The 26,511-nt window shown below is 46.2% G+C and overlaps 1 protein-coding gene and 1 long non-coding RNA gene across 2 annotated transcripts in view; one reads left to right on the top strand and one right to left on the bottom strand.

The window, feature by feature from the left end:
• The window catches only part of LMNTD1 (lamin tail domain containing 1), a 1,277,316-nt gene that overhangs the window by 1,216,001 nt on the left and 34,804 nt on the right, over positions 1–26,511 (top strand). The gene's annotated exons all lie outside the window — the stretch shown is intronic.
• LOC115090715 lies at positions 9,995–14,536 on the bottom strand. The gene is made up of 3 exons (XR_003856484.1): positions 14,456–14,536; positions 10,272–10,368; positions 9,995–10,042 (listed from the first exon to the last, which is right to left on the bottom strand). It is a non-coding gene; the product is annotated as an uncharacterized LOC115090715 (long non-coding RNA).

Raw genomic sequence — 26,511 nt, 5'->3', positions numbered from 1 at the left:
ACACACACACACACACACACACACACACACAGAGGCTCTACTCCTTCTCCTTCTTACACATACACACAGCTCCACTCCCTCTCCACACAAACACATATGGGCAGACTCTGGATCTAGCTCCAGTCACTCAACTTCATTTAGGTCACAGGCCTCATCCTCTTCTGCCGCCGGGTGGGATGGACTCCGCCCAGTGGCCGTGAGCCTCCTCCTCTTCTGCTGCCGGGCAGGATGGACTCCCCTGGGAGCCACGAGCCTCCTCCATCTCTGCTGCTGGGTGGGATGGTCTCCCTCCAACAGCTGTGGGCCTCCTCCATCTCTGCTACCAGGCAGCATAGGTGCCCCCAGCAGCCTTAGAGCTTTTTCTTCTTTGTGTGACATGGGATCCTCTGCCCCTTGGTACCCCTACATCCTGGCACCCAGGGGCCTTGGCCCCCTCCTCATTACACCTTTGTGCAAAACACACAAGTGCTGGCTCCATTCCCTCTCCTTCACACCCACGCACACACACACACACACACACACACAGGCTCTACTCCCTCTCCACACAAACACATGCGGGCAGGCTCCAGCTCCAGCTCCAGCTCCAGTCCTTCAACGTTAGTTAGTTTATGGCCTCCTCCTCTTCTGCCGCCAGGTGGGATGGACTCCCCCTGGTGACTGCAGGCCTCCTCCATCTCTGCCGCTGGGCAGCATCGGTGCCCTCAGTAGCCATAGAACTTTTTCTTCATTGCATGGCATGGGATCTTCTGCCCCCTTTGTACTCCCTCTACTGCCTGGTGCTCGGGGGCCTTGAGCCCCTGGCCCCCCTCACTACACCACTGCTAATAATTCATGTCCATATTTTGATGAATATTGAATAATATTAGTGAATATTGTTTTTACTACAATTTTAAGAAGGCTGATATATGCTAGCTGAATTGCCCCTAATGGCCTCAGTCAGCTGTCAATCTCAATTACAATAGTCCCAGCTTCCAGCATTGGCTTAGTCAACATAAAATGCCCCTTTAAGTAGGGAGATGGTGCAAAAAGTCTAAAGTCTAACAGGAGATCACAAAATTGAAAAACATATGATATCATTATGCAATCTTAAGACAGGCAGCTCTTCCCTACACCAATAGTTTCCAAACCTGTCCTGGAGGACGCCCAGTCCATCAAGTTTTCAGGATATTCACAACGAAAATGCATGAGATAAATTTGCATGTACTGCTTCCATAGCATGTATATTTTATGTTATGATTATTCGTTGTGGATATCCTGAAAACCTGACTAGCTGAGGGTCCTCCCCAATAGGTTTGAGAACCTCTGTCCTACATAGATGTAATTCTGTATATTCAAGTCACATGAAAATATGCTTTACTTCCAAAGAAATGCCTGCACATTCCAATGGTTTAGACTGTCTAGTTTTGGAGATGTTATATCTTAAAAGCACATTGGGTTTCAGTCTGGATGATAAATAAATGTTATTTCAGTCCAAATTATGATTTCAGTATATGCACAGCATTGTATGTATAAAACTCTGGAAATATATCATCTTACTGAGAGAGTTTTATATAAGAAATAATTTTGAGTTAATCCTATCATTATACTGTATTTGTATAACAGGGTAGAAAAGGAATCCTGAAAATCTATCTTCCAGGATCCTTCCTTCCATTACATGAGCAGCATAAAAGAGGTTTAGAGTTATTACAGTCAGTGCAGAACCTCCGCTTCCAGCCACCGATGCCACGTCCATTTCCTCGCTCATCGTGGTGATGTTTGACCCAGGTCAGACTTTTAAAATTATTATTTTTTCTTGGTGAAATAGCAAGACATAATGAGAAACTTGCAAACTAAATAGCTTGTTTATTTACATCTTTAAAGAAATATAATTCTCAACAAATAGATTTATAAATTCTAATTGTAAAGGAATTAAACCTTATAATAGAATAATTTTTGAGAAATGAAGGTCAATAAATAAATTCATCAAGTTCAAAATCTTATGAAAGTATTCCTTCAATGATAGTATGAGAGGGTTTTTTTTTTATAGATTTCATAAGACAGAAGATACAACCACAATGCATTCCACTAAAACATTGCAGACTATTTTGAGAAATGCACCGAAACCCACACAAAATTTAACTGATTTATTTGGAGTCATCCACATATTTCCACAATAATCTGCAACATATTAGGTACCCATACTTTAGCTACTAATTGTCATGGGCTTGGATCCTGGGACCTCTAACTGACAGGGTCAAGGCACAGTACCCAGGGCAGATACTAGTTTTTTTACTGCCCTGTGCGAAAAATTACTGTGCTACCTCCCCCCCCCCCCCCCCCCACCTCCCTGATTCATTCATTGCCTGTCCTGGCCCTATCAAATAAAGCCCAGCTCCATCCTACAATATATATTTTTAAAAACTGAGAAGCCACCCCTGCCCAGAACCCATGGATAAGGTAGAGTATTAGATACTCTAGCAAACCTTACAGCTGCCACCCTCCCAACACAAACACACACACCCACACCCTTTGCAGACACACTCAATGAAATTATGCATTTATAACAAATTTTACATGAAAAAGAACATTCAAGAGTACAGTCTTCTGAGGCAAAAATATCACTTACAACATACATATTATATTCACATGCACTTCTGGGTTGCCAACCAGAAAACTGCAAAAAAAAGACACTTGGAGCTCCTATGGAATTAGACTTTATATTGGATGTGAGCTTGGCCCTCAGAAAGCCATGAAAAAACAGAATTACCATTTCAATATAGTAAACCTCCCATACCAAAACAACCCTAACAACCTTATTTTTGAAAAGGCAACACTGCACATATTACACCAGGCCCTAGAACACCAATAAAAGCTCTTATTAGGAAACCAGGCTGCTTTAGATCCCTACAAAGAAATTACATGCTAGCAAAATACTTCACCTCGATCATATATGCAGAACACAGAGAAACCCTCACCAAATACAGAATAAAGAGATCAGAAAGTATAAACAGAAATGTACTGAGAACTGAACTGGAACCCACATCAAGTCAGCCTCTACATGCAGAGCAACAAATAGAAACATTACTATTCTTCATAAAACATTAAATAAAATCAAGAAATATAAAATAATCATAATAGTAAAATCATATTCATAAAAAGAATATTTCAAACCAGTTAATGTATAGAATATCAAAAATATCTAAAACACCAAAAAAAAGTTTAAAAATCTGATGAATAAAAAATCCAATTAAAAAATGTTCTATTCCTCCCCACCCCCAAAAACAATAAATATTTCAAAAGAGCAGAATCATCAAATTACACCCAATAATTAGAACTAATAAGGATTTAAAATCTGTTCTCCATACCTGGGATCTGATTTCCAGTCACCCAGAGATTGTCATGGATTGGGGGAGGTAGGGCCGCACAAATTTTATCTTCTTTCTCACACGCATGCGCAATAACACATTCATTCTCTCACACTCTCCCTCTCTCTAACATACACAGGGTGCCTCTCCTTTACCCTCACAGATACATCATATGTGTGTGTGTGTATGCGCACCTGTGAAAACCTATATGGCATACACAAATGCACAAGCTCTCACACAGACACATTCACAGGCACACAGGTTCTCACACAGACACATACAGAAGTTCTCACACAGAAGCTGTCACACAGACACACACACAAGGCTCTTACACAGTTTCACACACACACACACACACACACACACACAGGCTCTCACACAGACACACAAACACACACACATAGGATCTCACACAGACACACATACAGGTACACACAAACAAGCTCTCAGATACACACAAGCTCTCACTCATTCATACATACATACAAGCTCACACACACACACACATGGTATCCTGTTATCATCGGGCCGTGGTGAGATGAGCTCCACCACGGTCCCACGGGCCTCCTGTGCTGTCTTCGGGCCATGGCAGGATGAGCTGCACCACGGTGCCACGGGCCTCCTGCTATCTTCAGCCCGTACAGCTCACCGAACTTCCTGCTTAGGGGAGGAGGGAGCAGAAGCTGTGCATGGGCATGCATGACCATACCCGGAAGTCTGGCCTCTCCTTCCGTCGCCTGCGTTCTCCTTCTTCGGCCATAAAGCTGGTTAGGCTTCACTGACAGCCTGCAGCCTCTCCTGCTGCCACCTGCCCTCCACCTCCCCGGATGTGCTCTCCATGCAAATGCATGGTATGCACACCTGGTCATGCTGGGCCCGACGATACCGAATCATGAGACAGAGACGTGGTCAGGCAGGCAAGGTCGAGACTAGCAGAGTCCATTCAGAATCAGGAAACAAGCAAGGATCAGGTAAGGTCCTCTTGAGCTCCAGAGTTCCAACCCTCCTGACTCCTTGGGTATGGCATGAATCCCTGACTTGAATGTTTCAGCATGATGGATTCAGGTGCTGGATATCTGGATCTTTCAGAGGGTGTAAGACAAATTGGGACAATTGGAAGTAGTCAATTTCATCCTGTTGCCATTAGTACATTGTGATGAATGGCATGGGAGTGAGCTCTTACTGCTGTGGCATGCCCTGAAGTAGGACAGACTGGAGCTTCACCTATACCAGCTGCTAGGGATGTGAATCATTTTTTGACGATTTAAAATATCGTCCGATATATTTTAAATCGTCAAAAATCGTTAGAGCCGCGATACAATAACAATTTCCCCGATTTATCGTCAAAAAATCATAAATCGGGGGAAGGGGGAGGGGAAAGGGGAGGGTGGGAAAACAGGCACACTAAAAAAACCCTAAAACCCACACCGACCCTTTAAAATAAATCCCCCACCCTCCCGAACCCCCCCAAAATGCCTTAAATTACCTGGGGTCCAGAGGAAGGGTCCCGCTGTGATCTTCCACTCTCGGACCTCCGGTGCTTGTAGAAATGGCGCCGGCGCTACCTTTGGTTTTTCCGTATGGAAAAACGATTTGCGGCAGGAAGTCATTCCCGGACCCCCGCTGGACCGCCAGGGACTTTTGGCCAGCTTGGGGGGGCCTCCTGACCCCCACAAGACTTGCCAAAAGTCCAGCGGGGGTCCGGAACGACCTCCTGCAGTCGAATCGTGTTGTCTATGGCCGGCGCCATTTTGCGCAAAATGGCGGCGCAAAATGGCGCCGGCCATAGAAAACACGATTCGACTGCAGGAGGTCGTTCCGGACCCCCGCTTGACTTTTGGCAAGTCTTGTGGGGGTCAGGAGCCCCCCCAAGCTGGCCAAAAGTCCCTGGGAGTCCAGCGGGGGTCCGGGAGCGATCTCCTGCCGCGAATCGTTTTTCCGTACAGAAAAACGATTTGCATGCAGGAAGTCGTTCCCGGACCCCCGCTGGACTTTTGGCAAGTCTTGTGGGGGTCAGGAGGCCCCCCCAAGCTGGCCAAAAGTCCCTGGGGGTCTAGCGGGGGTCCGGGAGCGATCTCCTACGCTCCTGACCTCGGGGGACAAAAAACAAAATGGCGCCGGCGCTACCTTTGACCTGTCATATGACAAGGCAAAGGTAGTGCTGGCGCCATTTCTACAAGCACCGGAGGTCCAAGAGTAAAAGATCACACCGGGACCCTTCCTTTGGACCCCAGGTAATTTAAGGCATTTTGGGGGGGTTCGGGAGGGTGGGGGATTTATTTTAAAGGGTCGGGTGGGTTTTAGGGTTGTTTTAGTGTGCCGGTTTTCCAGCCCTCCCCCCCACTAGACCTCAGGTAATTTAAGGCATTTTGGGGGGGGTTCGGGCGGGTGGGGGATTTATTTTAAAGGGTCGGGTGTGTTTTAGGGATGTTTTAGTGTGCCAGTTTTCGATTTTCACGATTTTCACGATTTTCACGATATTTAAAAAACCCAAACGGCGACGATCCAATTCCCTCCCCCTCCCAGCCGAAATCGATCGTTAAGACGATCGATCACACGATTCACATCTCTACCAGCTGCCACTTTCGCAAGTTCAGCCCTCATATTCTGGTGGCCAGCAGGATTTATGTAAGTACCTAGGGTGGTAAAGTGAACAAGAGTCCAAGAGAACACAGCAGACTGGAGATACCTGGAACAAGCCAAAGGTCGGGGTAGTCAGCAAGCAAGTGCAGTCAGGTCTAAGGTAATGGTCAGAATCAGACAATCAAACTGAAGGACGGACAAGGACAGACAAGGAGACACTAGGCAAGATGACCTGGGCAAGGCAAGGTTGGATGAGACAGGCTGGGCAGGACAAAGTTGGACAAAGCAGGCTGGGCAAGGCAAGACTGTAACTCAGGAACTCAGGAGCAACACATTTTATTTATTTTATTTATTTATTTATTTATTTTATATACCGACATTCAATCGAGATATCACATCGGTTTCCAGGTAACTAAAAGAATAGGGCGAAATCAGCCCTATTTTACAATATAACATGATAACAATTATAACAATTATAACAGAAATACATGGCACAATAAATTATGGTATATAACATATGTACAGTTATGACTTGTTGATAAAAATAATTTAGGTATCGGGGTTGAAGGGAGGGAGGAAAGGGAAGGGTGGGGGGGAGGGAGTGTCAGGGAGGGAGGAAAGGAGAGAGAGATGCCTGTGTAGGGGGTGTGGTGTGATGCGTTCGGGCAGGTTAAGGGTCAGGTGGGAAGGCTTTTAGAAACAGCCATGTTTTGAGGTGTTTTTTAAAGACTTACAATGAGGGTTCATTTCTGAGATGGGTGGGGAGGGAGTTCCATAGGGTAGGGCCCGCTATTGTTATGGCTCGTTTGTGGGTTGCGTTGAGGTGTGCAGTTTTGAGATTGGGGACGGCTAGAAGGCCAGTGTTGGTGGATCTGAGAGTTCTTTGTGTGGGGTATGGATGTATTGCGTTGTTTAGCCAGTTTATTTTGTTGTTGTTTATTTTTTTGTGCATGAGGGTGAGGGTTTTATATTGGATTCTTTGTGTGATGGGTAGCCAGTGAAGTTCTTTGAGAGTGGGTGTGATGTGGGAGGATTCTTTGTTGTTAGTGATGATTCTGGCGGCGGCATTTTGTAGAACTTGGAGGGGTTTGATGTGGATTTCTGGTAGGCCAAGGAGAAGGGAGTTGCAGTAGTCGAGTTTTGAGAAAATAATTGATTGAAGGACTGTTCGGAAATCGTGCGCTTGGAGAAGGGGTTTGAGTTTTTTGAGTGTTTGAAGCTTTAAGAATCCATCCTTAATTGTATTGGAGATGTGTCGTTTAAAGTTGAGTTGGCTGTCGATTGTTACGCCTAGGTTTCTTGTGGATGGTGTGAGTGAGATTTGTGAGATGTTTGGTACCCCCGTGTTGTTTGAGCTTCCTGGGTAGCTTGAGGGGGTGCACTTGAGGGGAGAAGAGGGACGGTCATCGTGGATGTGAAGGATTTCTGTTTTGGTTTGGTTGAGGCAGAGTGATAATTGAGATAGCAGGTGGGATAATTTTGAGCTGAGTTTGTTCCATTTTTCCATGGTGAGTTGAATGGACTTGTTTATGGGGAGTAATATTTGTATGTCGTCTGCATAGACGAAGTAGGTGAGGTTTGCATCTGAGAGGTATTTGCATAGTGGGAGGAGGTAAATGTTGAAGAGGGTTGAGGATAGGGAAGAACCTTGAGGGACACCATGTGTGAGGGGCACTTGAGAGGATTCAGATGAGTTTGTCTTGATGATGTAGGATCTGTTTGAGAGGTAGGATTTGAACCATTTGATTGTAGTGTCTTGTAGACCAATTTCTTTAAGTCTGGTGAGGAGTGTTCTGTGATTGATGGTGTCAAAGGCGGCTGATATATCAAGAAGTATCAGGAGGAACGATTAGCCTTTGTCGCGACCTCTGAGGATGGTATCGGTGAGAGAGAGGAGGAGGGTTTTGGTGCTGAAGAATTTTCGGAAACCGTGCTGTGCTGGCTGGAGAACATTATAGGTTTCAAGGTGATCTGTAAGTTGATTGTTGACTGTTTTTTCGATGATTTTTGCCAAGAATGGGAGGTTAGAGACTGGTCTGTAGTTTGCTGGGTCTGATTTGTTGAGTTGAGGTTTTTTGATGATTGGTTTGATAATGGCGTTTTTGAGTTTTTCTGGGAAGATTCCTTGTTCGAGGGATAAGTTGATGATGTAGGTTATTGGTTTGACAATAATCTCTCTGATGAGTTTTAGAGTTTTGATGGGGATGGGGTCTAAGGGGTGGGATGCGGGGTTGGTTTTTTTGATGATGGGTTCAATTTCTGTAGATGCAACGGGTGTGAATTGTGGCCATGTGTGGATGGGAGGAGGGATGTCCGTTGAGTCGATGTGGGTTTGGGGAATCTTGGCAATGATGTTGTCAACTTTGTCCTTGAAGAATTGTGCTAGTTTTTCACTGGAGATGTTGCTGGAGTTTGGCGTTGTGTCATTTTGGATAGGGTTGGTTAGGTCTTTGACATAGGCGAAGAGGGTCCTTGGGTTAAATTGGTAATCATGAATTCTTGTTCATAAGTTCATATGAACATAAGTTCATTGTTCATAAGTTCTTGTGAACATAAGTTCATAAGAACATAAGAACATGCCATACTGGGTCAGACCAAGGGTCCATCAAGCCCAGCATCCTGTTTCCAACAGTGGCCAATCCAGGCCATAAGAACCTGGCAAGTACCCAAAAACTAAGTCTATTCCATGTAACCATTGCTAATGGCAGTGGCTATTCTCTAAGTGAACTTAATAGCAGGTAATGGACTTCTCCTCCAAGAACTTATCCAATCCTTTTTTAAACACAGCTATACTAACTGTACTAACCACATCCTCTGGCAACAAATTCCAGAGTTTAATTGTGCGTTGAGTAAAAAAGAACTTTCTTCGATTAGTTTTAAATGTGCCACATGCAAACTTCATGGAGTGCCCCCTAGTCTTTCTATTATCCGAAAGAGTAAATAACCGATTCACATCTACCCGTTCTAGACCTCTCATGATTTTAAACACATCTATCATATCCCCCTCAGCCGTCTCTTCTCCAAACTGAAAAGTCCTAACCTCTTTAGTCTTTCCTCGTAGGGTAGTTGTTCCATTCCCCTTATCATTTTGGTAGCCCTTCTCTGTACCTTCTCCATCGCAATTATATCTTTTTTGAGATGCGGCAACCAGAATTGTACACAGTATTCAAGGTGCAGTCTCACCATGGAGCGATACAGAGGCATTATGACATTTTCTGTTTTATTCACCATTCCCTTTCTAATAATTCCCAACATTCTGTTTGCTTTTTTGACTGCTGCAGCACACTGAACTGATGATTTCAATGTGTTATCCACTATGACGCCTAGATCTCTTTCTTGGGTTGTAGCACCTAATATGGAACCTAACATTGTTTAACTATAGCATGGGTTATTTTTCCTTATATGCATCACCTTGCACTTATACACATTAAATTTCATGTGCCATTTGGATGCCCAATTTTCCAGTCTCACAAAGTCTTCCTGCAATTTATCACAATCTGCTTGTGATTTAACTACTCTGAACAATTTTGTATCATCTGCAAATTTGATTATCCCACTCGTCGTATTTCTTTCCAGATCATTTATAAATATATTGAAAAGTAAGGGTCCCAATACAGATCCTTGAGGCACTCCACTGCCCACTCCCTTCCACTGAGAAAATTGTCCATTTAATCCTACTCTCTGTTTCCTGTCTTTTAGCCAGTTTGCAATCCACGAAAGCACATTGCCACCTATCCCATGACTTTTTACTTTTCCTAGAAGCCTCTCATGAGGAACTTTGTCAAACGCTTTCTGAAAATCCAAGTACACTACATCTACCGGTTCACCTTTATCCTCATGTTTATTAACTACTTCAAAAAAGTGAAGCAGATTTGTGAGTCAAGACTTGCCTTGGGTAAAGCCATGCTGACTTTGTTCCATTAAACCATGTCTTTCTATATGTTCTGTGATTTTGATGTTCAGAACACTTTCCACTATTTTTCCTGGCATTGAAGTCAGGCTAAACAAAAAGAGATAGATGCCTGTAGTCTTATACAAATCCTTTATTGAAGTGGAGACACAAGGTAGCCCAACTCTGGCCGAGTTTCACCGTTTCAAAACGGCTGCCTCAGGGGCTAAAACATAAACAAATAATTTAAGAGTAATACAAAAACAGTATAAAAATATTAAAATTTACATCATGTGTTAATAAATAAATGAATAAATAATAAAACTCAACATCTATTTATAAACAAATAAAAGTAATGGTGACATATAGAGGACATATTCATTTAAAAATGCTTATAAGAACCTCACGGTTAACGAAATTCTAAAAAACAATATTGGTGTAAAGAGCAATATTACCTTACATATATCGTCTTGAATTCCCAGTTTTTTATTCACACAAAAAATGTGTAAGATGATCATATAATTGAATATATGATCCACAACAGTATTGAATCTGTAATAATGCGAAAAGATAATGGCCATATTACATAAAGAATAATCCAAAACAAATCGATATACAACCAAATTGATTAATTAAATGAACTGTACTTCTTGATATATCTGAGCTATCTACCTTCAAAAAAACTTTTTATTTTAATAAATATTAATTGAATCAATAAAAAAAATGATGTGTCATCCATTGTTTGTGCAACTATATTTTGTGTGATTATTTAAATAAAGTATTGTTAATTTATTAAAATTAAAAATTGTGTACTCGGCCAGAGTCGGGCTACCTTGTGTCTCCACTTCAATAAAGGATTTGTATAAGACTACAGGCATCTATCTCTTTTTGTTCATCCTGACGGCTTTTATAGATCGCCTTCCTTTCTACTTATTGAAGTCAGGCTAACCGGTCTGAAATTTCATTTTTTAGTTCCTTCAGAACTCTGGGGTGTATACCATCCGGTCCAGGTGATTTACTACTCTTCAGTTTGTCAATCAGGTCTACCACATCTTCTAGGTTCACTGTGATTTGATTCAGTCCATCTGAATCATTACCCATGAAAACCTTCTCCAGTACGGGTACCTCCCCAACATCCTTTTCAGTAAACACCGAAGCAAATAAATCATTTAATCTTTCCGCGATGGCCTTCTCTTCTCTAAGTGCCCCTTTAACCCCTCGATCATCTAACGGTCCAACTGACTCCCTCATAGGCTTTCTGCTTCGGATATATTTTTAAAAGTTTTTACTGTGAGTTTTTGCCTCTACGGCCAACTTCTTTTCAAATTCTCTCTTAGCCTGTCTTAAAATTTAACTTGCCAACGTTTATGTATTATCCTATTTTCTTCCTTTGGATCTTTCTTCCAATTTTTGAATGAAGATCTTTTGGCTAAAATAGCTCTTTTCACCTCCCCTTTTAACCATTCTGGTAATTGTTTTGCCTTCTTTCCACCTTTCTTAATGTGTGGAATACATCTGGACTGTGCTTCTAGAATGGTATTTTTTAACAATGACCATGCCTCTTGCACACTTTTTACTTTTGTAGCTGCTCCTTTCAGTTTTTTTCTAAAACTTTTTCTCATTTTATCAAAGTTTCCATTTTGAAAGTTTAGCACGAGAGCCATGGATTTGCATACTGTTCCTCTTCCAGTCATTAATTCAAATTTGATCATATTATGATCACTATTGCCAAGCGGCCCCCACCACCGTTACCTCTATCAGCAAATCCTGTGCTCCACTGAGAATTAGATCTAAAATTTCCCAGGAACATTATCTTTCTAGCGTGTCCCGATCATACATTTACCCAGTCAATATTGGGGTAATTGAAGTCTCCCATTATTACCGCACTACCAATTTGGGTAGCTTCCCTAATTTCTCTTAGCATTTCACTGTCCGTCACACCATCTTGACCAGGTGGACGGTAGTATACTCCTATCACTATAGTCTTCCCTGACAGACAAGGGATTTCTGCCCATAAAGATTCAATTTTGCGTTTAGTCTCATGCAGGATGTTTATCCTGTTGGACTCTATGCCATCCCGGACATAAAGAGCCACACTGCCTCCCGGGTGCGCCTCTCTGTCATTGCAATATAATTTCTACCCCGGTATAGCACTGTCCCATTGGTTGCCCTCCTTCCACCATGTCTCTGAGATGGCAATTAAGTCTATGAATTCACTGCTATATATTCTAATTCTCCCATCTTACTTCTTAGACTTCTGGCATTAGCATACAAACATTTCAAAGTTTGTTTTTTGTTTGTATTTTCATTCTGCTTTTTAACAGATAGGGATAAGTTAGAATTTTTAGCTCAGGTGAGTTTTTAGTTACAGGCACTTGGACTACTTTTCTTATTATAGGAACCTCACTGTCGGGATGCCCTAATTCTAATGCATCTTTAGTATCCTTTGAAGGTACCTCTCTCCGAACCATGCACTGCCGAGTGACTGTCGGCTTTCCCCTTTGTTCTAGTTTAAAAGCTGCTCTCTCTCCTTTTTAAAGGTTAGCACCAGCAGTCTGGTTCCTGCTTGGTTAAGGTGGAGCCCATCCCTTCGGAAGAGACTCCCCCTTCCCCAAAAGGTTCCCCAGTTCCTAACAAAACTGATTCCTTCTTCCTTGCACCATCGTCTCATCCACGCATTGAGACTCCGGAGCTCTGACTGCCTCTGGTGACCTGCACGTGGAACAGGGAGCATTTCAGAGAATGCTACCCTGGAGGTTCTGGATTTAAGCTTTCTACCTAAGAGCCTAAATTTGGCTTCCAGAACCTCCCTCCCACATTTTCTTATGTTGTTGGTGCCCACATGTACCACGACAGCCGGCTCTTCCCCAGCACTATCTAAAATCCTATCTAGGTGACGCGTGAGGTCTGCCACCTTCGCACCAGGTAGGCATGTTACCAGGCAATCCTCATGCCCACCAGCCACCCAGCTATCTACATTCCTAATAATCGAATCACCATGTAATACGGCCGACCTAACCCTTCCCTCCTGGGCAGTAGGCCTTGGGAAGATATCCTCGGTATGAAAGGACAAATCATCAACTGGAGGGCAGGTCCTTGCTACAGGATCTTTTCCTGCTGCACCAGGTTGTTGCTCTCCAATCATGAGACCTTCTTCCTCCAAGGCAGCACCAGGGCTGCCAGTCTGAAGTTGGGACTTGGCTACTATGTCCCTGAAGGTCTCATCTATATACCTCTCTGTCTGCCTCAGCTCCTCCAGGTCTGCCACTCTAGCCTCCAGAGATCGGACTCATTCTCTGAGAGCCAGGAGCTCTTTGCCTCACATGCACATGTACAACTTCTCACCGGCGGATAAAAAATCATACATGTGACACTCGATGCAAAAGACTGGGAAGCCCCCCTCTTGCTGCTGGGCTGCTGCTTTCATCTCAATTTTGTTCAGTTCCTAGTTAAGTTTTAGGTTGCTATGGGAATAGGAATGTGTCTAATTAACGTCCTTTAAATGTATTAGTGAATTCACTATGGGGCGGATTTTAAAAGGCCCGCGTGTGCCGGTGCACCTATTTTGCATAGGCCGCCGGCACGCGTAAAGCCCCAGGACGCGCGTAAGTCCCGGGGCTTTCGAAAAGGGGTGGGAGGGGCATGTCCGGGGGCGTGCCGTGGTGTTTTGGGGGCGGGCCCGGGGGTGTGGCGCCAGCCCGGGGGCGTGGTCGAGGCCTCTGGACCAGCCCCCGGGACCGGAGGACGGAGCGGGGCTGCCGGCCGACGCGCGCAAAGTTACGCCTGCTGAAAGCAGGCGTAACTTTGCTGACAAAGGTAGGGGGGGGTTTAGATAGGGCTGGGGGGGTGGGTTAGGTAGGGGAAGGGAGGGGAAGGTGGGGGGAGGGCGAAGGAAAGTTCCCTCCGAGGCCGCTCCTAAATCGGAGCGGCCTCGGAGGGAACAGGCAGCTCGCGCTGGGCTCGGCGAGCGCAGGTTGCACAAATGTCACCCCCTTGCGCGCGCCGACCCCGGATTTTATAAGATACGTGCGGCTACGCGCGTATCTTATAAAATCCAGCGTACTTTTGTTCGCGCCTGGTGCGCGAACAAAAGTATGCGATCGCGCAAGTATTTAAAATCTATCCCTATATGTCTGGTAGTGGCCTACAAGGGACTGATCAAACTCTCAATAAAATTGTTTTTTTTTTTTTTTTGTGAAACTGGGATGAGCTAGGGGTGGGTGGGCGAACGGTGGGAGGGATGGGAAATCCAAACAGTCTAACTTCAGTTAGTCAGCCAGAGTGACTCACTGCTCTCTTGATTATCAAATGTTGGTACCTAATCAAACCAAATCACACTACCTCAACACCTTTCCAAGGTGAGTAACTGAATTGAACTTTTCATCCTTTTTACTTAGGTATACACTGCTCCTAGCTTATTTCTAGCTTCTGGCTAATCTTTTTTTTTTAATACAAACACTCATTTCTGCTTACTAGCTGCCTTACTGACTGACCATTTAAAAATACAGTCTAACTTGTTTATTCGCTGCCTTACTGACTATTAAAAGCACAAATACACAAACACACTAAATAATATTTCCAAATAGTTAACTTTGCCCCAATACTTTTGAAAAAGCCAATGTCCCAAGCAAAAACTTACTGATTCCTCTCCTCTCCTCTCCTCTCAGTGCTCCCACTGGAATGTCAGCAAAGGAATGTCAGCAATAGGCCAAGGCAGGAGATCCATTGCTGAGTCAGTGACTGGCAGTACATGAGGTCCTAAAATACCCTGAGGCTTGTGATATAATTAGAAGATGCCCCAAGCTTTCCCACTATGTGCCCTTTAAGGTTTGGTGTGCAGCATGTGCATGCCTAGGAAAACCCCAGGGAGGGGCCGGAGCATGGGTAGTGTCTAAGCAGCGTCAGAGCTGTTTGGGGGGGGGGGGGGGTATAGCAGAGGTATAGCAGAGTTGCCTTCACTCCGGTTTACATTATAACAAACTGTTACATTGACATTTTGAGATTACAATAAACAGACTGAGAACTGACATATAAAATTAGTCTAAACACAGTTTCTATGCGTAACTCAATAACTAACATGCAAGCCTCATTAACTACTAATGTGAAGGATTGTCTATATTTACATACTAAGGGCCTGATTCATGAAGGCATTCTCTTATAGAAACAGAATGGGAGAAATGCCTTCGTAAATCAGGCACTAAGATGGAATCTCTTGAGAACAATAAGAGAACTAAAAATCTTCATATATTTCATTTCCCCAACTCTAGATTAATTTCCGCTAATGTGTTATTTAAGAAATATACAAATGAGATTTTACAAATTGCTCCAAATAAAACTATAGCTTTATCAAGATGCTTTTATATATGTCCCTGAGTTGAAGAAAAAAACTAAAGAGGAAGATAGCATAGATAATTTGATCCTTTTTGACAGTTCCAATCTTATTGACTTTTTGCAGGATTCACAGGATAATATCACTACTAAAGCTACTTTGGTTGTTACTTTTGCAAGAAATTTGGATAAATACATAGTTCTTTGGCAACATTTCTACTATAAAGATGCTTTCTGTGGATATGTGGCAGACTTTTCCAAATGATTCCAGGAAACTCAAATGCGTAGGAGGTCTGTTTTTGCAATTGAAATCAGGGGTTCTTTCCTTTGGGGGTACCCTTTAATTTTAAAGCTTCCATGCAAATGTCTAGTATCAAATCAGGACAATAAGTAAATTTTCATTGAACCTGTACAACTGGAAACCTTTATTTCTGATAAATCTTCAGTAAAATAGTATTAATAAACTGAATAGGAGGGAATGGAAGATAGTTTGGAGTATAACTATTACTATATGATTAGCAAGCTGGTAATTAATATACATTTTCTTTTTTCTTTAAATCATTTTCTTATTTGAGCTCCAATGTAATGTGGATTTAAAAGGGAGTGCTTTTATTCAAACTGGGGGTTGTGACTAGATATCATTAGAAGAAAGAAGAGCACTCGAGCACTCCAAGATACCAATGGCTTGATTTACTAAGGTTTTCTCCCATTCTGTGTCTATGGAAAAATGCTTAGTAAATGAGGCCCCCAAACTATTTCAAAGTGGCACCAAAAGTAGCATGAATAGGCCAAGGTACCAGAAAGGGGGAAAATGGTAACAGAAGTGGAAGGAGTTCTCCAAAGCATTGTGAGAGGAACAAAGCAGCAGTAAAAGTGGTAAGAACAACCCAAGACCCCCAAAAGAATGGCAAAGGACATCAACAATAGTGGCATGAACACTCCAAGGCAACATCGGAGGGTCAAAGCAGCACCAAGAGGGGCATGAAGATTGCAAGGAATCATGAAGGGGGAACAAAACAACAAAGATGGCAGGAAAAACCCTAAGATAATGCAAGAGAGTCAAAGAAGCACACAAGGTGGCATGAAGACCTCGAGTCACCATGACAAGTGCAAAGAAGCCATCCACAGAGGCAAGAACATCCCAAGGCTCCAAATGGACAAAAATCACCAACAAAATTGGTACAAAGCCCACTGCTTGGAGAAGCCTGAGGAAACTTGCCGTGGAAGAAGAAACTCATAATAAAAACTTTTTCAGGTATATCAGAGGTAAAAAGCTGCTAGGGAGTCGGTTGGTCCATTAGATGATCAAGGCGTAAAAGGGGCACTTAGGGATGACAAAGCCGTAGCAGTGAAATCAAATGAATTCTTTGCTTCAGAATTCACTGAGGAAGATGTAAGAGATATGCCCATCACTTAGGAAATGGTAACTATCGCACCTCAAAAATTCACATGTAGTACAAACTATGATATCTTCTTTTTAAATGACCATCATATTGGGCGTCATCGAGAGTGAAAATCACTTATTCTGTTGTGATTTAACTGTTTAGTGGACCCTTGGGCCGGCCTGCCTGAGACTAGGGTATGGTGGACTATTGTCTCCGTATGAGAGGAAGCAGGCCAAGAGGCGGACACCCGGCCAGGTGAAGGAGCTGGCCTTCACACAGGGAGCCCATACTCCCCAGGAGGAGCCTGTGGGAGTCGAGGGATTAGGGCTAAGAGAACAGAAGAGGTGTCTTCACCCTAGAAGCCGAGACTCCCCCAGGAGGAGCCAGTAGGAGCCCGGCCGCTGGGACTTAGGAAATCGGTGGTGATGTCTTCACCCTGGAAGCCGAGGCTCCCCTGGGAGGAGCCCGTAGGAGCCCGGCCGCTGGGACTTAGGTGAGTGAGGACGCTGTGAAGATGAACCAGGATCAAGCAGGTATCTTGGCTGGAACTGAGGCAAGGCACAGAAGCAGGAACCAGACTGGGACTGAAGCCAGGTACTGAGGCTGGAACGGAAGCAAGACACAGAAGCAGGAACCAGGCTGGAACTGAAGCAAGACGCAGAAGCAGGAACCAGGCTGGGACTGAAGCAGGATACTGAGGCAGGAACCAGGCTGGAACTGAAGCAGGCTACAAGCGAGAAGTTAGCGAACTCCAGGGCACACAACAACTAGGAACCGCAAGGTAACCTTGTTGCAAGGCATCTGATAGAGGCAGGTGCCAAGCTTACATACCCGCCGGCGTCTGATGTCACGGGAGCGGGTGGAGCATTGAGTGGCGGGAAAGGGCCTATATCTTCAGTCTCTTTGCGCGCGCGCGCCTAGGAGGAGGGCGGCTGGCTTGGGCGTCCCGATGGCGTCGCCCCCGCGAGGAAACCTCCGAACAGGCCCGGAACCCAGCAAACCCCTCCAGCGAGACTGGACCCGATGCCAGGAGCCAAGAGGTAAGGCCCCGGTCGCGAGTGCCGTGACTGGGACCACAACAGTACCTCCCCTCTTACGCCCCCTCTTAGCAGGTCCGGGTTTACCTGGGTGCTGACGATGAAATTGTCGTAGAAGCTCTTTATCCAGGATGTTGCGGGCTGGTTCCCATGTGTTGTCCTTGGGACAACAGCACTCCCAGGCAAGCAGATATTCCCAGCGTCGGTGATGGAACTGTATGTCTAGGACTTCCCGGACTTGATAGGTAGGCTCATCCGGTACCGATGGATCTGTGGAATCAGGAACTCGAGGATGATACCTGGAGAGAACAAGAGGTTTCAACTATGAAACATGGAACACATTGTGTATATGCATGGAGGAGGGTAGGCGTAACCGTAAAGATACGCCCCTACGCGCTCAGCAATACGGAAGGGCCCACAGTATCTTGGAGCTAGTCTTCGAGATGGGATTCGAAGCTGAAGATTCCTTGTACTGAACCAAACCCGGTCTCCAGGAAGGAAGATAGGCGCCGGCTGCCGGTGCTTATCTGCCCACCTCTTAACAGCCTTGGCCGCTTTAGCAAGTTTTCTCTGGACGGACGTCCATAGCGAAAGTAATTGTCGGGCGGGTAACGCACTAGGAAGAGGCAGAGGTAGTGGCGGTCGCAACTGTTTCCCATAAACTATAAGGAAGGGCGAGCTTCCTGTAGCCGAATGCGTATGGTTTTTATATGAGAATTCCACCCATGGCATTAGCTTTGCCCAATTGTCCTGTCTCTCATTGACAAAAGAGCGAAGAAACGTCTTCAGGGTCCGGTTGGTGCGTTCCGTCTGCCCATTGCTTTGGGGGTGGAACACTGACGACAGGCTGAGTTGCACGTTGAATCTCTTACACAAGGCTCTCCAGTATCGGGCGGTGAACTGAGGACCTCGATCGGACACTATGTCCTGCGGTAGGCCGTGGATCCTAAAGATGTGTTGTGCAAATAGGTTAGTCAGCTCCGAGGCTGATGGTAATTTCGGCAAGGGAACGAAGTGAGCCATTTTGGAGAACCGGTCCACAGTCACCCAGATGATTGTGTTCCCTTCGGAGACTGGGAGGTCCACCACGAAATCAGTGGAGATGTGAGTCCATGGTTCTACCGGGATGGGTAATGGCTGCAGTAGGCCCCAAGGTTTCCCTGTGTGTGGCTTCTGCAAGGCGCAGGTGGGACAGGAATCCACAAATGTGCGGACATCTTGTTTTATCATTGGCCACCAGTAGAACCGGTTGACCAGATCGAGAGTCCTTTCACGGCCAGTATGGCCCCCTGTGAGGGAGTCATGGGCCCAGACGAGAACTGCTCTCTGAGAGCTTCATGGAACTACGGTCTTCCCTAGGGAACTCACCGAGGTCACAGAAAGGTTGATTTTTGCGGGGTCCAGGATATACTGTGGCTGTTCCTCAGCCTCTTCCACTTTGGTGGAACGTGACAGGGCGTCGGCAGGGACATTCTTGGAGGCTGGCCGATAACGCAGTGTGAAATTAAAGCTGTTGAAGAACAGGGACCAGGGGGCCTGTCTCGGGTTCAGGCGTTGTACATGACACAGGAGCTCTAAGTTCTTGTGGTCGGTGTATACCTTAATGGGGTGGTTGGCTCCCTCCAACCACTGCCTCCACTCTTCAAAGGCAAGCTTTATGGCCAGCAGCTACTTGTCTCCAATGCAGTAGTTGTTCTCGGCGATCGAGAATCTCCTCGAAAAGTACAAGCAAGGTATTAGTTGTCCAGAGTCAGAGAACTGGCTGAGCACGGCCCCAACTGTGACATTGGATGCGTCCACCTCCACCACGAATGGTCAGAGTGGGTCAGGATGGCGGAGGCAGGTATCCTGCAGGAAAGCCTCCTTGAGGGTTTCAAAGGCTTGACAGGCGGAGTCGGGCCAGTCTACCGCATTGGCTCCCTTCCGGGTAAGGGTGGTGAGCGGAGCCACAATACGAGAATAGTTCGGAATGAAATGTCTATAAAAGTTTGCAAAGCCGAGGAAGCATTGTAACGCCTTTAAGCCTCTCGGCCGAGGCCAGTTTCGGATGGTAGCTACCTTCTCTGGGTCCATCTGGAATCCAGAGGCAGAGACTATGTAGCCCAGGAAAGGCAAAGAGGGATTTTTCAAAAGTACACTTCTCCATTTTAGCGTACAGACCATTGTCTCTGAGGATCTGTAAGACCTGACGAACCTGTTGGTGGCGTAAAGGTAGATCATGGGAGTAAATTAATACGTCGTCAAGATAGACGATGACTGAGGTGCTCAGGAGGTCTCGCAGTACCTCATTCATCAGGTGCTGGAACCGCAACATATTCAACTCTGCTGTTCTTTATTATCATCGGTCATTTTTTAATAGTATCGTTCCTTTGTGCTAATTGCAATATTTCTTGATTACTTAAAGTTATAAACTTCCGTGGTAGTGCAATTGTTTCATATATATAAATTTCCTTCACTTATACTTCAACAATATGCTCGATAAGAAATCAAGTCAGTCTTTTTTTAGACAGGATTTGTTCTTTTTTTTCCGTAAACTGTAAATTGTAAATTGCATTATATTTTTTTGGTCAACCAGTTACAGAATCTTCAATGGTGTTTCCAAAATCACATTGGATCCCTCCAGGTCTGCTTGACTCCCACATAAAATCATTCATTGATTTAATATTACATGATTTAACAATTATGGAATCTTCTCTGGAACTTCCACAATTCAATTTTTCAAGAGCAGAACATTTAGCTTTAAAGGAATTAAAGGATGATACATCTGTTGTTATTAAACAAGCCGATAAAGGTGGTGCAGTGGTTTTACAAGATAGAAACTCATATGTACACACTGTTCTTTCTCACTTATCAGATGCTATAAATTATCAAGTTTTAACAGCGGATTCTAGTCCTCTGTTACATCAATGTTTTCAACATGTGGTGGATGAAGGACGCATTACAGGTTTTCTTGCATGTAAGGAGAGTACCTACTTTGTCAATAATGTGTATAAAATTCCAACTATATACATGGTCCTGAAAATTCATAAGGATTTAACTAACCCTCCTAGCAGACCCATAGTAACCACTATAGGTTCCTTGCTAGAACCATTGTCAGTCTTTATGGACCAGTTTTTACTAGGGGTGTGCATTCGTTCCCTACGAATTGGTAACCTGCAATGTATAGGGCCATATTCGTTGTATTCCTGGGGAAGCGAAATGTATCGCGATTCCCCACGAATACAATTAATCTTCGCCGAATTATTCGGCCGCCTAAAGGATTCAATTTAAACAAACCCCCCACCCTCCTGACCCCCCCCCCCCCCCCAAGACTTACCAAACTCCCTTGTGGTCCAGCAGGGGGGTCCGGGAGCCATCTCCTGCACTCATACCCTCGGCTGCCGGTATTCAAAATGGCGCCGATAGCCTTTGACCTACTATGTCATAGGGGCTACAAAATGTTGGTCAAACTCTATTGATTGCTCTCAATATAAGGCACTCTATACAAGCATCCCGCAGGACCAGGCTCTTATAATATTCAATCAAGCTTTGGAATCTAGACCTCGTCCCACCTCTTTTCTCATTACGTTAGCCACATTAGCTTTGTTTGATTATTATTTTATTTTTAACAACACATACCAGAAACAAATACATGGTACAGCTATGGGTGCTACCATGGCCCCTAGCCTAAGAAATTTATACATGGCAAATTTTGAAGAACAATTTTTGTATCCAGCACTGGCCTTTGGTCATGTGTCTAATTGGTCAAGTTATACTGATGTTGGGAATCCTGGCCGCGGCTGTCCACGGTCAGGTCCCCCGTTACCAGCAAGCTTGATTTACTTGCCAGCTCTGACCTCTGGCTCGTCTTGCTCCAATAGCTGCACTGGCCTTGCTCGGGCCATGTCGGGGCCTTCTCATGGCGTTCTCCCCACGAGGCAGACGCCGTCGGCATCTTCAGGCGGCTGCACCCACTAGGCGCGCACGCACCCAACTGTCTGGGATTTAAAGGGGCTGCAGCAGGAAACTTCGGCCCGGCCCCAAATCCCACGTCATCGCTGGAGGACTATAAATAGGCTCATTCAGACACCATTGCCTTGCCTTGGTAACAGGTCGCCTTCTGGGAGAATCTAGTTGCTTGTTCCTGACTCTGTTCCAGTATCCTGCTTGTTCCTGACTTCATTCCAGTATCTTGCTTGTTCCTGACTCCACTCCTGCCTTCCTGCCTGCTCCAGCTCCTCTCCTGCTCCTACGTTCCAGTTCCCACTTGCTTGCTTCTTCAGTTTGAATTTGGATTGGTACCTGGTTTCATCTGTCTGCTGCCCGTCCTGACCCTTGGCTTGCTCTTTGGTTCTGTCTGTCTTCTGCCAGCTCTGACCTCTGGCTCGTCTCCTCGTCTGGCTCCTCTGCTGCCTGCCTCAAACCCCTGGACCATCACCAACTCCCCACGTCTTCAGCCTACCTCAACTCGGACTGTTCACTGTACTTCTATTTGCCAGGAGACCTCCTAAGTCCTGCCGGCCCCTGCACCCAAGGGCTCAACTTGCGGGGAACAAGAGCTGGTATAGGTGAAGGTCCTGTCTGGTCTCATGGTCCTGATCCACATCCCGGCTACGAGTACCACTGCAGGCCTTCCTTCAGTGGTTCTACCACACACTCTAGCTGGCCCAAGGGTCCACGATTCACAACAGTTTGCCAAGGCCATGGACCCGGCAGACCTCTCTGGCCTCCAGGCTATTCCCGGCCTGGCTCTTCGGCTGCAGTGGTACTCGTAGCCGGGATGTGGATCAGGACCATGAGACCAGACAGGACCTTCACCTATACCAGCTCTTGTTCCCCGCAAGTTGAGCCCTTGGGTGCAGGGGAGGACTGCCTACGCAGTATCTACCTGGAGGGACTATCCTCTTGCATTAAGGATGAACTCCCAGCTAGGGATCTCCCAGATGATCTCGAAGGCCTGATCGGTCTCTCAGGAAGGATTGATCGCAGGCTTCAGCAACGGGCCTGAGAGATTAAGCCCACCCGGAGACCAGTCGCACTGGCCCATCCTTCTCCCGACCGATGGCTCCACCTCCTGAACACCAGCCTAGTCGGGGTGATGAACCCATGCAACTTGGTTGCAGCCCTCTTACTCTGGAGGAGAGGAAGCACCGCTGTTCCTTAGGCTTGTGCCTTTACTGTGGTGGCAAAGGCCACATGTTGGCACAATGCCAGGAGCGACTGGAAAACTCCCAAGCCTAGGCATTACTGGGGAGCTAATCCTAGGCTGTGTGATCTCCGCTCCCCAATGCATGGTTCCTGTCTCTTTGGAGTACCCCAGTGGGTCCTTTTCTACATTGGCCTTTATTGACTCCCGGGCTGGAGGCAACTTCATCCTAGCTGACCTGGTCCAACAGCTGCAACTTCCCGTGGTTGCCCGAACACCGCCGCTACGAGTATCCTCCATGCATGGCACCCCTTTGCCAGGCTGCATCTCATCCACAACAGCTCCAGTGATCCTCCGCACTGGGATCCTCTATGAGGAAGAGATCTCCTTCTACATCCTGGACAAATCTATCCATCCCATAGTCCTGGGCCTACCCTGGCTTCAGAAGCACACTCCACTCTCCAAATCTTCTAAAGCCTGGAGTCCAACTTGCTTTACAACCTGCTTGCCTACTCTGCCTCGGCCTAGTATTCCTTTGTCTGCAACCACTCTGTCGCTGCCACCTCAGTACGTGGAATATGCGGATGTCTTCTCCAAGGAAAAGGTTGTGCTCTTGCCGGAATATCAGGCCTTTGATTGTGCCATTGATTTACTGCCTGGTGCTATACTCCCTCGGGGGCGAGTTTACCCTTTGTCCCTGCCTGAGACTCGGGCAATGTCCCAGTACATCCAAGAAAACCTGGATAAGGGGTTTATCTGGCCTTTTACTTCTCCAGCAGAGGCCCTGCATAGATTATTGGGGCCTCAACGCTATCACACGCCGGGACTGATATCCTCTCCCACTCATCCCAGAGCTCTTGGACCGGCTTCAAGGAGCTAGGATCTTTACTAAGCTGGACCTCCGAGGCACATATAATCTAATACGAATCAAACCAGGCAATGAGTGGAAAACTGCTTTTAACACTTGTGATGGGCATTACGAGTATTTAGTCATGCCTTTTGGACTATGTAATGCACCAGCGGTTTTTCAAAACCTAATGAATGAGGTCTTCCGAGACATGCTTCACTCTTCAGTTATTGTATATCTCGACGATGTGCTCATATACTCTAAAGACCTCACCATTCATCGACAGCAGGTACACCAAGTGCTGCAGTGACTCCGTGAAAACCGCCTGTTCACTAAACTGGAAAAGTGTCTGCCATTAAAGACTGGCCTCAGCAGGTAGGAATAAAAGCCATTCAACGCTTTCTTGGATTTACCCTTGCTGAAAAGATTTACGGTATAGGGGACAAAGAGCTCCTAGCCATTAAGATGGCGTTTGAAGAATGGCGATAGTGGCTGGAGGGGACCCAGCATCCAGTGGTGGTGTACACTGATCATAAAAATCTAGAATATTTGTGTCTAGCATAACGACTAAATCTGCGACAAGCTCGCTGGTCCTTGTTTTTCAGCTGCTTTAATTTCTCCTTACTCTACAGACCAGCATCCAAGAACATCCAAGCAGATGCTCTCTCCCGCACCACAGAATCCAAGACTCACCCACCTTGTCACAATACATTCTCAACCCGGCTAAAGTCCTTCTTGCGGCCACCGACGTGGCTCCCGCGGGTAACATGGTGCTACACAAGAAGGTCCTTTCCTGGGCCCATTATTCTCTTACAGCAGGACACCTGGGCAGGGTTCTGGCCCAAGAGCTCTTGTCTCGTTACTATTGGTGGCCACACATAAATCAAGATGTCCAAAAATATGTAGACTCCTGCCCAACTTGTGCCAGACATAAGCCCTTACCTGGATGTCCATGTGGGTTGCTATAGCCGCTCCCCATACCCGTAGAACCATGGACTCACATCGCCATGGACTTCATAGTTAATCTACCACCATCGGAAGGGAAACAGGTCATCTGGGTCACGGTAGACAGATTCTCCAAGATGGCTCATTTCATAGCTTTCTCGGAACTCCCCACTGTGCCTGAACTCGCACAACTCTTCACGAAGAATATCTTTCACTTACACGGATTACCACAACACATCTCCTCCTATCGGGGGTCACAATTCACCACTAAATTCTGGAAGGCATTGTGCAGAAAATTTTGGATCCAGCTAGATTTCACGACAGCCTTTCCACCCACAAGGAACGGACAGGCTGAGTGAACCAATCATTCCCTGAAGAGCTTCCTCCTCTCCTTCATAGGAAATAAACAGGACAATTGGGTGGCCTTGCTACCTTGGGTGGAGTTCTCCTATATTGACTCATGTCCACTCCGCCAACAGGATCCTCGGCCCTTTCCAACTTGTCTTCTGGAAACAGCCCTAAACCACCCTTACCACCTGGTAACAGTGTCCACCGGCCGCCCCAACTCACGGCCCTAACAGCTCTGATCCCTATGGGATTCCATGCAAGACAACTTGCGGCGTGCAGTTAACTCGGCCAAGAGAGAGGCAGTAGACATCGTTGCAAAGCTCCAACCTTTCACCCAGGAATCCAGGTCTGGTTGAGTACTCGTCATATTGTCTCTGAGTTTCTTCTATGCGACTAGCTCCCAGTTACATGGACCCTTTGTGGTCTCCCGAACGAGTGGGTGCAGTATCCTACCATCTACGCTTACTTTAGAGTCTACGAATACACAACATGTTCCATGTCTTGTTACTGAAGCCATTGGTACTCTCAACATTCCACCGAGAACCACCAAAGTCTGTGAATGCAGTCACGGATGCCGGCCTGTCTACCAAGTATGAGAGGTTCTAGATGTCTGCTTCCATCACCGATGGTAGGAGTACTGTTCTCTTGGGAAGGCTTTGGCCTGGAGAGAACACGTGGGAGCCTGCCTCCAACATTCTCGACAAATCTCTCCTTCTCCAGTTCCATCGAGAAAACTCCAGCAAACCAAGACCCCCGGGAGGGGGTGTAAGAGGGGGGATACTGTTGGGAATCCTGGCCGCAGCTTGTCCATGGTCGGGTCCCCCCTTACCGCCAAGCCTCACTTCCTACTCCGTGGGCTGCTCCAGCCCTGCTCGCACCATATCGGGGCCTGCTTGCAGCATTCTCCCCATGAGGGGAGATGCCGACGGCATCTTCAGGCAGCTCCACCCACTAGGTGCCACGCGCGCCTGACTGTCCGGGATTTAAGGGACCACGGCGGGAACCTTGGCCAGGCCCCAAATCCCACGTCATCGCTGCCTCAGACACCATTGGCCTTGCCTTGGCAATAGGTCGCCTCCTGGGAGACTCTAATTGCTTGTTCCTGACTCTGTTCCAGTATCCTGCTTGTTCCTGACTCCGTTCCTGTATCCTGCTTGTTCCTGACTCCGCTCCTGCCTTCCTGCCTGCTCTAGCTCCTTTCCTGTTCCTGAGTTCCAGTTCCCACTTGCTTGCTTCTTCAGTTTGACTTCGGCTTGGTACCTGATTTCGTCTGTCTGCTGCCCGTATTGACCCTTGGCTTGCTCTTTGGTTCCGTCTGTCTTCTGCCAGCCCTGACCTCTGGCTCGTCTCCTCGTCTGGCTCCTCTGCTGCCTGCCTCAAACCCCTGGACCATCACTGACTTCCCACATCTTTCAGCCTGCCTCAACTCGGACTGTTCACTGTACACCTCTTTCACCAGGAGACCTTCTAAGTCCTGCCGGCCCCGGCACCCAAGGGCTCAACCTGCGGCCTTCCTTCAGTGGTTCCACCACACACTCTAGCTGGCCCAAGGGTCCACGATTCACAACAATTGATAACATCTTCTTTTTTTGGCATGGAGAAGAGAAAGATCTTGTATGGTTCTTGGATTGGGTGAACTCTTTAGATAATAACTTGCATTTCACGATGACATATCATTAT

Source organism: Rhinatrema bivittatum, chromosome 4, assembly GCF_901001135.1.
Source record: "Rhinatrema bivittatum chromosome 4, aRhiBiv1.1, whole genome shotgun sequence".
In the NCBI taxonomy this organism is placed as follows: Eukaryota; Metazoa; Chordata; class Amphibia; order Gymnophiona; family Rhinatrematidae; genus Rhinatrema; species Rhinatrema bivittatum.
This window is presented reverse-complemented; position numbering and strand designations above follow the sequence as displayed.